The sequence below is a fragment of the Microcebus murinus genome, chromosome 2 (assembly GCF_040939455.1).
Source record: "Microcebus murinus isolate Inina chromosome 2, M.murinus_Inina_mat1.0, whole genome shotgun sequence".
NCBI classification, from domain to species: domain Eukaryota; kingdom Metazoa; phylum Chordata; class Mammalia; order Primates; family Cheirogaleidae; genus Microcebus; species Microcebus murinus.
In genome coordinates, this window is record NC_134105.1 from 18,122,552 (window position 1) to 18,134,671 (window position 12,120).

Here is a 12,120-nt window from a genome sequence, read left to right on the forward strand (position 1 = left end):
GGAGTTTGAGGCCAGCCTGGACAACATAGCAAGACTCAGTCTCCAAAAGAAAAAAAAAAAAGGTAGTCCATTTAAAATCCAGTGTCTAATTATTCCTGTGACTGTTTTTAGTTAAAGTAACTAATTAGCATAAATGAAAATCTTTCATCTGAAAATTCCCATGAATTTTCTTTGGTTTTTTTTTTTTTGCTTTGTTTTGTTGTTTTGGGGGAAGACTTCCATACCTCAAAGTGACTATGGTAGTACTACTTGGCTCTCAAAGAAAATAAATAAAATTTAGTTTTTGATATGCAATTTTCAACTAAGACTTGCAAGACTTTTTAGTTTTGAGGACTGAGTAGCTTTCAAAGGGGAAATTATTCTTCATTTAGCAGTGGCACTAGAGTTAAGCTAGATTTACAAATCCTGAGTCTTAACCTAGGATCTGAGAGGTACTAAATCAGTTATGAGGAATTTTCTTTTCCCAGATATGTGCATGGCTTGTTCACTTCCTGGTCTCCTTCAGATCTTTACACTAGTGTCACCTTCTCAGTGAGATCTTCCCTGTCCATTCAGTTTAAAATGTAAACCTTCCCCCAACTCCTCATTTCCATTCTCTGCTTATTTCTCCTCCACAGCACTTATCATTTAACATACTATATGGTTATTTCTTTTGCTTATATATATATATCTCACCCCTTTACCATCCTTTTCCCCTCCACAATGTAATCTCTATGAATTTTCTCTGTTCACTGTTGTATCTCTAATATGTAGAATAGTACTTGAGACATAATAGGCACTCAATTAATATTTGCTGAATAAATAAAAGAACACTTCATGGGTTTTCTCTTTGAATCTAATAGTGTAAGAATATGGTATTCCAGCAAAACACTGATGGAACTCTGACCTGGATGTTTCTTCTAACGACATCCGCAGCAGAGCAGCATGTCCACATTTAAACTGGAAGGGTCCTATTCTCTTAGCTCTGAGAACAATGGAAACTTTTTTGGTCATTGTTTACTTTATTGAGGATGGCAGAATATAGGAAGAAGCAGAGCAGTGTCTAGGGGGTCATCTTCTATGAGAATGCTCTCCCAAATCTTGGGCTCTGGGCAGGCTGCCTGTCAAGTTAAGTCCAGGGTCATTAAGATAATCCTCTTCTCTCACTTCCAGAGGATTCCCTCTGAAAAACAAGTACTCCAGGAGGGGAATCACAGCTTAATCCTCCATCATTTAACACTTGAGTTGGATTTAGGATACGGGCAGGAAGCTTCATGTTGCTAATTTTGTAGTGCCTGGGGCAGAATCTGAACAGTTTTTTTCACATACCAAAGTCTCCCTGCCCCTAAATATCACTCCACAAACAAATGCTATAGACTACAACTGATGAAGGATGATAGGAAACTATTCTCTTTAACCAGCTACAATTCTATCAACCTGATCTCCTCTGCAATTATAGTTACCAAGAGATCATAAAGCCTAGAGGAGATTCTGTTTCCAAACATACCAAATTGGTGTCACAGAGAGTAAACCAGATTATCTGCCTTCTAACTTATGCCCTGAGGCATGCATTTGGTTGTAGAATGCCCATCCATGAGGTCATCAAGTGTTAGAAATAAGTATATATTTGTATATGTAGTTTACATGCAAATGTTTATACTCAAGTTGAGTCTCTTCCATGGCATGTGCTATGAACAGTGATTCCCCAACTCCCATCAAGGGACTAGTTATACTGGAGTCCATGCAGAAAATAGATTCCTGGGCCTCATCTTTGACCTAACAAAACAGAATCTCAGGGCAGGTATAACATCTGTTTTTTAAACAAGCACACAGTGATTATCATGAATGGTCACGTTGGGGAACACCTATGGGGGATACCAAGGAACCGTATAATGTGGACCCTGTGGACCCTAGGTACTTTATAGTTTATTTGGAAAGTTAGAACTGAAATAGAAAATAACTGAACATTATTTTCATCAGAGTGGCCAACAATTTGGTACATATGTGCTACCAATGTGAAGACAGAAAGGGAGAGATCAGTGATCCTCCTGCCTCAGCCTCTTGAGTAGCTGGGACTACAGGGACACACTGGCATGTCTGGCTAATTTTTCTATTTTTTGTAGAAATGGGGGTCTCACTATGTTGCTCAGGCTGGTCTCAAACACCTGACTTCAAGCAAACCTCCCACCTCAGCCTCCCAAAGTGTTAGGATTACAGGCATGAGCCACCACACCCACCTCAGATAAGATTTGAATACAGGAAAGAAAAACATATGGAGGAAAATCAGTAGGGAAATGAACAAAGGTTCAGAGGCAGGAACATAGCAGCATGTTCTCAGAACATTGAGTCTGGCCAAATTAGAACATACACTTTGATGAAGAGTTAGAAATAAGGATTGATAGGTACGGTTGATAGGCCAGATTACACAAGGTGCTGGAAGTCGAACAGAAAAGCTTAACCTCTCTAAGGTGGGAAAATAGAAAGTGAAATCAAACCACCAACTGAGCACTCTGAGTGGCAGAAGGGGGATGGGTTCTGGTGCACACTTGAGAGTAGAGCCTAACCTCTCCTCCTCTTAGTTGAGACTCTCTCCAGCAACGAAAGCTATTAGAAGGGTACCTGTTGTCTATTTTCTCATCCAACTCTCAAATACAAGCCTCTTTCCTTTGCTTCTTCCTATTGAAATCAGCAGAGAAATTCCCAGGGAAGCTGCAAGCTGCTTCACAATTCAGAGCAATGCTTACTTCTAATGCCAGAAACCCATCAGGGTCTGTCTGTAACCCTAAGGTAGTTTTTAAATCCTAAACACATATTGGTCTGGAAATTCCCCACAGCTCATGGCATAGTTTACCTACATTGAGTATGAATGTATTGTTCCCAATTCTTCTGGTAAAGGATTTGTGAACTGTGATCCTATAGAAAAACCATTTTGAGGACAGAAGGACACATGAGCTATGATGTGTATCTAAGAAGGTAAGCTTTTTCTCTTTGTTTTCTGTTTCTTTTGCTCACTACTGAACAAGAAGTTTCAGAAGCCAATGCTCAAGCCAGAAAGCCAAGCTCCTGGGTGATTGAGGATTTTCTGGTTTCAAATTAAACAGAAAACTAAATTAGCAAATTAATTGTTGGATGTGTTTTCCCTGTGCCCTTGATCAGCTGCTGCAGGACCAGTAGCCAATGAAAGATGACTTTTGGCTGCCCTGGAGAGGGGGCAGGGTTCCGAATCAGGTTCTGCTAGCTACCAAGTGTCAGACATGTTAATTTTAAATTACTTTTGTACAGCTTGGTGTCAAAATGATTAAAGCATGAAGAGAAAAACAGAACCAAAGGAGAGAGAAGGGAAATCATTTACCTTGCATTTGGAACAAGGACACTTGCAATTCCATTTCAGATGGACTTCAAGACAAGAGGGTTGTGCGATGGCATGGTTCTCCATTCCCTCTGTTTAATGTCACTATCTCCATATGGCAGAATCTGTATCTCTAACATAGTAACACTAATATAGCCACACTTTCTTCCCCCTCCCCCAATAAAACTTCATTCTAATAATACACTGGGCACAGTGCTAAGTATACTTTACATTTAATATACCAAATAGTTCTCATGTCAATGCAATAATGTGTCATTATTCCCATTCACAGATGAGAAAACTGAGGCTTGGAGAGGTAAAGCCACTTGCTGTAGTCACTCAGCAGAGGCAGGGCCCTACTGCCTCCTCTCAATTTTCCCTTTGGGTTGGAGGAACTAATAATTTTAAAAAGTTTGATTGCTAAGACAACTTCATTGTCCCTTTTAAAAGTCATGTGTGCTTTCTTTTTTATGAAGATGCTGCTGAGGTCAGCCTTATTCTTCATGGAATAGCTGTCTTCACAGAACTAGTTTTCCAGAGTGAGCAAGTAACCAGCTCATTGGTTGGCTTGTCTTCATCTCCCAGTACCCAGCTTTTTCACTTGAGTTCATGGGCTTCATGACACTTTGTGCTCAAGATGAGCCACCTAGTCTGATTCTTGTGTGTGAATTATAAGGCTGAGCTCAGTTGCTATTTCTTTTCAACCATCAACACAAAGCTGCACTGCTTGAGTTCTCTCAGTCTGCCAGATTTTATTATTTTCTCCACCATTCCTATAATGTGGGGGGATGTCACCCCACATTATCTTACCACATTGTTGGCCTCCGGAATTGCAGCGTGGGGCTACAATTCAATTTTTAAGATCCTAGTGGTACTGAAATCACAATACTGCTCCCTGGATACTACTAAATAAGTTTTAGATACACAAGGATATCCTAAGGATGCTGAGTGTATACCAAAGCCACCATTCAGGATAATAAAGATGTCAAAAAGTGATCTAAAAACACAAGATTAAATAATTGCCCACTGACAAATGTAGGAATACTAAACCTTATAACTTTAGGAATGTTATTAGCAGCTGACTTTTAGAAAGTGCTGGCTATCACTGGGCTAAGTGCTTTTCGAGAACTCAATGAGGTAGGCTATATTGTTTTCCCCCTCTTCAGTGTCCAAGAGACTGGCAGGGTAAGGATGAAAGGCACCTTAAACATTACATAGGCCAGTGACAATGCGCCCTTTGAATGTCTCCAGTGATATGTAGCTTGTTACATTCTAAGGCAGTCTATTTCATGTTTCCATGACTTCTTCCACATTCTGAGCTAAAATATGTGTCTCTGAAGTTCCTACCCATCAGTTCTAGAGCCCTGGAGCCTTTCAGTGGAAGTCTAATTCCTTTTTTACACAATAGCCCATGAGATATTTCAAGACAGCTCTTTGATCATTCATGAATTCTTCAGCTCTTCTTCATAAGTTAGGGTTTCAAGTCCCCTCATCATCTTGGTTGGTCATTCTCTTTATTATAGCCCTCTAAAAGAGAACACATTACTTAGATGTGGTCTAACACAGGATAAAGTGGAGCTCTTTCTTTCCATGTTCCAGATGATGTATTTCTATTAATCTAGCCTAAAAGTACTTTATTTGAAGGTCCATATGGGAAAAAACCAACATCATTGCCCACCACCTCCCCTTGCCATGTACTCAGTACTCAGTTTTCACGTTTATGCTCTTTTTCTAATTCTGTCATAACACACTCACATACTTCTCTTCTGCATGACCTTGATCGGCATTCTTCGCAGTGTGATACTGATCTCTCCATGTGCACATATGTTACATTTATTCTCTCTCAGCTTCCTTCCATTGCTGTCACTCTTCCCATTTTACCTCCTGGTTTCTACCTTGTCCAACGTCAGAGAATTTTACCATCTTTAACCATCTTGCTTCTTTATAATTTGAAGTAGCAATGTAAAACATTACTATCCAGTGAGGTTGGATTGTCTGTCCTGGTTAGCACTTACAGTGCATATGCTGACAGTCTGAGGCTGGCTTCCAAGAGGGTAATCTGATTTGGGGATGCTTTCCCGAAGTAGATCTCAACAAATTTCACTTTACTGGAGTTCCAGAGGGAAAAATATGGCCCAGGACTTGGTCACATAGAGGACTTCCTGAATACAAAAGGTGGTGGATTAATGGTGACTTTATACTCTATATTGAGTTAAATTTATAACTAGCTTGAGTGATGAAAAGCCTAACAGGAACAGCCAGGATTCAAATCCTAGCTCAGTTGTTTCTAGACTGGGTGATCTTGGGCAAGTTACTTAATTCTCTGCGACTCAATTTCATCATCTATAAAATAGTGGCAACAATTGTACCCACTTCTTAGGCCTGTTGTGAGAAGTTAATTCGTATAAAGGGCTTAGAACAAACAGCGCCTGGCTCACACATACTAAAGAATAGCTATTATTATAATCCTTACATGTTGTAAGAGAATTTAAAGGTAGAACAGAAAAGAGATTATTTCTTCCAGGCACTTGGGTTTTCTGCCTGCATCTTCACAAGCCTTGATTCATTAAGCATTAGTATTGAGGTTTTGGCTTTATAAGGAAGCAGACATTCAGAAGGAGGCTCAAGAGTCATTTGTGAATGAATGCCCCTCAATCTGTGGCTGGTGAGGAGCAGGGTAGAATTGTTATTTAAGAGGGAGAGTAAAGGCTAGAAGAATTAGAAACTATCAAGAGATGAGATCCAGCATGATCTCTTCCTTTTCTCCCTATTGAAAAAAAAAAATCTTTCAAAAATGAGTAAATGTGGCTCCCAGCAGATCGTATCAAAAGAATTAAGTGGTCTACATGGCCAAATTTTTGTACTTTTATCATCTTTGGATTTAAAAAAAATTAAAACATGACCTCCTAGCACCGAAACCCCACCCCACCCCACCCCCACGTTGTTAGTTTTGGTCATCTAGCAGTTTAGAACAGAATTTTACAAAATGTCAAGGGTTTCACAGAAATTCCTGTTTGGTTGTGTTTTATGGTCTACAGTGTAGACTCTACACTAACATAAAAACTAGTTTAGGTTATGTCAAATCGTGTTAAATTACAACATTAAATAAATGCAAAGAGCCCAGAACAAAGAAAGTGATTAAGCTGGTTTAACTGCATTCAGCCCACTATGCTAAATCCCCTTAGGGGGCTCAAGTTAAACAACAAATTTGGTTTCTTGGCCTAAATCTTTTTCTTCAAAGAAATTTTTGTGATTCTGATAGGTTTGTTTTCATCTTCTTCATTTTTCAGTCCCCAGGGAAGCTGGGGTGAAAACAACCTACCTGATTGTGTTGCATTTAGGGAAGAGACGGACTAGAGATGGAATAGAGGGTGATGGGTTACACTGCTCGTTGGACGAACGGAGGCATGAGGCCAGTTAGTAACACCCAGGATGAGGATTTTATCCAGCAGTGAATCAAATAAGGCTGCGAGGGAGATAATAAGGTGTAATTATAGCAGTGCTGTTAGTGCCTGTTTATGGGGTCTGGCAGCAATTTGGTTGATCACCCCTCATCTTGAGAAATTTGTAATTTGGCAGTAAGAATTCTTGCCTTAAAATTTGGCACAAATGCTCACAGCTTAATATTGCAAAATATGGAAAATGTTGAAATGTGACTGCTATTCTAAATGAACTTTTTCAGCTCTTTCGAATTGTTTTTTTTCTGTTGGATTCGGAAACAAACGCCTCTCTTTTGAAAAGTTCACGAGGTTTTTTAAACCACAAACTCAAGTAAGCTTACGAGCAAATATGCCGCTGTAACAAACTCGTATGTACATCTTTGTGTACATACGGGGGAAAAAAGGTATCACTCCAAAAACCCGAGTTCCTTCCTTCTGTTGGTAGCCCTTTAAAAGTTCTCACAATCAGTATTTTGTTTAATTTCCTTTGAGTCAGAGCAAAATAACGTGGTGTTGCTCTTCGTCTTATCAACCAACTGCTTCCCCCAAGATCATTACTCGGTTTAAAGTAGAAGTGAGGTCACTAAGCTAGAGAAACCGGCTTCTCTAAAGTAACTGAAGTTTTCTAACAGGAAACCGGTCAGTTCTGGTGTATCTCGGCTCCGGTTCCCACGGCCCCAGCAGCAGCGGCTCCCCAGACGCCCCTCTCGGAGCCCGGCGGGGGCGCGGGGTGCTGTGGGCGGCAGGGGGCAGCAGCGGGAACCCGTTGTTCTGGAGGCAGGGGGTGGGGCGGGAAGCCACCCCCCCGTTTCCGCGCCCCGCTCCCTCCCTTCCCCCCGCTCGCGCCCCCCCTCCCCTCCGCGGGGAGAAGGGCGGGGGCGCGCAGCCCTCCCCCGGGACAGGAGGCGTGTGCGTCCCCTCCGCACCCCTCCCCCCGGTCCGGCTCTCCTGGCTCCCCGAGGCGGGAGTTTCCAGGAAGAGCTCAGAGCGCTGCCGCACCACCGAGCGCACGGAGACATCAAGTAGTCCCTCAGAGCGACTGTATTAGAGGGGAATCCGAGCTGCCAGGGACTGGGGGAGTTGGAACTCTGGGGAGATAGGGATTGGTGGCCTGGGCAGAAGGTTCCCAGGGAAAGAGGTTCGAGCGCCCACTTTCCATTCCTGGAGAAGGATGTGTGGGGGAGGCGGAACGAGTTCCGGCGGAGGGCTCGGGCGCGCCCGGTGGAGTGAAGCGCCGCGCGGTCGAAGCGCTGAGTTAAAGTGGGCGGGAAAACCCGGAGCGGACTTTCTCCGACACGCCCAGGACGTCCTGCCCCATTCTTCGTCGGGGAGGGGAACGAAAATGAAAAGCGTACTGGAGAAACGTGTTCCCTTCCCCTGCTTCCTTAATCTCCACCGGGTAACAGGTGCCCACCCGCCACCTCGAGGGACACACTGCCGCCCTCTCAGACCCCGGCGGGGCGGGGAAGACTGTGCGGCTCCTCGGGCTCTAACGTCCGCACCGTCGGCGCTGGGCGCGCGGTCAGAAGCCCAGGCCTGCGAGCTGGAGGCGCTGGGCGCGCGCATGCGTGCGGTAGGCGCGCGCTCCCCGCCCCTTTCCTGAGCGTGTTCGCTTCTCCCCTCCCCCCACGTTCCTCATCCGCCACCTCAGAGCCTCCCCCGCACCCAGCTCCCTCTTTTCCGGGGGAGGTGGCCCGTCTTGCCCATCCACTGACTAACCCCTTCACCCCAGTTTCGCCCCGCCCCTCCTGAGCTTCGGTACAAACTCCATCGCTAGAGCTCGGCTTTCACATTCCCGCCTCCGCCCTACGTCTCCCCTCCCAACATTGAAGCACTTCCTGCAAACTGCCCTGTTCTCGCTCGTCTGCGCGCCACTGCCTCCCTGCTGGAACGGGATGGCTGCTCTCACGTTGGTGGGGCCGTGGGTTCTAATCCTGATTCCTGCCTCCCTCAGGGTAGCAGCCGCCTGCTCCATTTTACAGATGGGGAAATGAAGGTGCAGGGCAGAGCTCTGACAGGCTGACCCTTAAAGGCTCCCTGAGTCGTTCCCAAAATCAAGCGTGGTAACACTGCTGGCAGGATAAAGCCTCGACTTTGTACTATTTAGGCAACATCGGAAAGCCCGCCCCCAAACCTTTCCTCTTGGGACCCTCAACGCTTAAGGCCAAACCACAGCAGTCCAGTTAGCATAGAAGCAATTTACCCCAAATCAACCGTGTCACGATGACTATGATAGAAGAAGGGCCGATTAGAGATTTTAGCTGGCACGCAGGCTTTTAGAGGTTAGGCAGGTCATTCAACGTAAAGTTTTAAAACAATGTGCAATGCTTCCTCTTAGATTCTGTAATGGTTTTAATCCCTGCTCTCACTCGAGACCATTTTTTCGGTTTTGAGAACATTTTTATGAAATTTTCCCCCTCAAAAAAAAAGAAAAGACTCCTACCATTTATTTTGAAAGATAACTTTCTCTTCTTTGTTGATACAGTTCGCAGTTTTATCCTGAATTCCACCTTCCAGTCCTCAAAATCAGTTCTTCCTTGGGCTTCAGCTCTGACTAAAGTCACCTCAAGACCAGGAGAGGCTTGCAAGAGAGGTGATGGATTCAAGAGAGAATCTTGAAACACTGCCTCTGTAAACCTTTTGTGTACCACAAACTTAAAAGCTATAACTAGGAATTCAAGGTAACAGGAGACCTGCTATTTTATGTACATTTATACATTTAGAGATTTCATATTTCAGTTTTAAGTGTTTTGAGGGTCTCATTCCAAGCATTGTAAATGTGGATCTGTTTTTGTTCAGTTTTGTTTAGTTGTAAATGACAGGGTTTTTTAATCATGATTTTTCTCTATTGCAAATATTCCTAAATCATTTATTGGACTGATGTTTTTTAAGCATAAGGATGGTGTCAAGAAACAGTGCAGATTTCTTAAAAGACAGTTTTTGTTGAGTAGACAGAATATTGCACGCTAACATTTTCTGAACATTGGTTCTGTAAACCTTTTTTCTGAAAAAGAAAAAAAGAGCAAAAGCAATCTATCGATAGAGAAAAAAACTGCTCTTCACCACAGGCTCAAATCAGTAAAAACTCATTGTTTCTAAATTATTCCATTATTTTATTTTATTTTATTTTATTTTTTGAGACAGTCTCCCTCTGTCGCCCCAGGTAGAGTGCAGTGGTGTCATCACAGCTCTCAGCAACCTCAAACTCCTGGGCTCAAGCCAACCCCTGCTTCAAGCAGCCTGAGTAGCTGGTACTACAGGTGCGCACCCCTTATTTTTAGTAGAGATGGGATCTTGCTTTTGCTCAGGCTGGTCTCCAACTCCTGAGCTCAAGCAGTCCACCCGCCTCAGCCTCCCAGAGTGCTAGGATTACAGGCGTGAGCCACTATGCCTGGCCCTATTCCATTATTTTATCACTTGAATTACACACACACACACACATATATCTTTTCTTTTTCTTTCTTTCTTTCTTTTTTTTTTTTGGAGATGCGGTGTTGCTGTTGCCCAGGCTCTGGAGTTTGGTGGCACGATCTTAGCTCACTGCAGCCTCCAAGTCCTAAACTCCCAAAATGCTTTTTTCCCTCTTTGTGTGTAGTTCTTAGGTTCTGAACATGTAGATCAAGAGATGGGAACAATGAATAGCTAAGAAATGTCTAAATAAGAAGAAACAGGAATGGGCAGTGATTTAATAGGAATAATAAGAATGATGATGCAGTCCAATATTAAAAAATAAGATTGTAGGAATGGCAGGAAAGAGAAATTTAATTGTAAAGATGGCCAGATCTCTGGATTTAAAATACTGAGAAATATGAGAAAGCCTTAGGAATTATGTACTGTTTAGCCTTGCATATGTGTTCACAAACATGGCTATTATTTCAGGAAGGATGAAATAGTCTTAAACACTTGCCTACATACATAGATTTGGTGAGGAATTTTAAAGAAGACCAGTGGTAAAGAAGTAGAATCTAGTTTGCAGTAGAATTCAAACTTTCTAAAGTAGGAAGAGGGGAGTCTGAACCCTTTGATTTAGGTTAGACAGACCCAAAACTCTAACCCACTCACCATCCAAAGAAATCCATGTTGTTCATACAATCAAGAGATGTATAACTTAAATCTGAATACTTTTGACCAATTTAGAAAACATTGCATTTGAACTGTATTTTTCTAATTTACCTTTCTAGTGTGATCTGGTCAGCTTTATTTTTCTTTATCTTATTTTATTTTTGTTTTTGAGACAGAGTCTTGCTTTGTTGCCCAGGCTAGAGTGCCATGGCATCAGCATAGCTCACAGCAACCTCAAACTCCTGGGCTCAAGCAATCCTGCTGCCTCGCCTCCTGAGTAGCTGGGACTACAGGCATGCGCCACCATGCCTGGCTGATTTTTTGTATATATATTAGTTGCCCAATTAATTTATTTCTATTTATAGTAGAGATGGGGTCTGTCTTGCTCAGGCTGGTTTCAAACTCCTGACCTCAAGCAATCCGCCCACCTAGGCCTCCCAGAGTGCTAGGATACAGGCATGAGCCACTGCGCCTGGCCTGGTCAGCTTTAACTTCTTTCAGCTTCTCTAAATATTTGTGCTGGGCTCCTGCTTCTGACTCCAGAGTTCACTGCAGCTTCAACCTTGCTGTTACATCCTGGTCTGCAAACTGATGCCTCTCATGGGGTTTGTGCTATAGGATAATTAACTAGATTTTCAGCTCAATCCTATTTTATTTCTAACATTTAAATTCAGAAGTTAAATTGGAAGAACCCCAAGAATATTACTTTCTTAAGTAAAATGAAAAATTACATGTGAAAATGTATCACTTCTTATTAAATCTAGGGTTAATTTTCAGAACTCTTGTATGTTACTGTATTGATATACATAACCTACAACAGTACCCCATAGACATTAGAGTCAAGACACTGGTTTATGTATTACTGAACTGGGAGAACAGTGGCACTATCTAATTTCTTGGGGAAAAAATCACATTGCAGACAAACCTATAGAAAAATTAACACAAGTTGTGAGTTTTTTGTAATAAAATCAAGACATTTCCTTTATCATCAGCCTCTATGTCATATAGCAGATCCATATTGTTGGTACCACTGGAATTCATTTAAAAAAAAATTTTTTTTTGAGACAGCGTCTCATTCTGTCACCCAGGTTAGAGTGCAGTGGTGTCATCATATCTCACTGCAACCTCAAACTCCTGGGCTCAAGTGATCCTCCTGCCTCAGCCTCTAGGAGTAGCTGGAACTACAGGCTCACAGCACCACGCCCAGTTAAATTTTCTATTTTTTGGTAGAGATGAGGTTGCTCTCTTTCTCAGGCTGGTCTCAAACTCCTGATGAATCCTAGAATTGCT

At 42.6% G+C, this 12,120-nt stretch overlaps 1 long non-coding RNA gene across 2 annotated transcripts; it reads right to left on the reverse strand.

Moving 5' to 3' along the window:
• Positions 1–4,682: 4,682 nt before the first annotated feature.
• Positions 4,683–7,598, reverse strand: LOC105863579 (uncharacterized). 2 transcript variants are annotated; one of them, XR_012923255.1, is made up of 3 exons: positions 7,327–7,598; positions 6,651–6,794; positions 4,683–5,490 (listed from the first exon to the last, which is right to left on the reverse strand). It is a non-coding gene; the product is annotated as an uncharacterized LOC105863579 (long non-coding RNA). The 2 variants fall into 2 exon arrangements; XR_012923256.1 differs by having other exon boundaries at positions 4,684–5,490; positions 7,399–7,598.
• Positions 7,599–12,120: the final 4,522 nt, after the last annotated feature.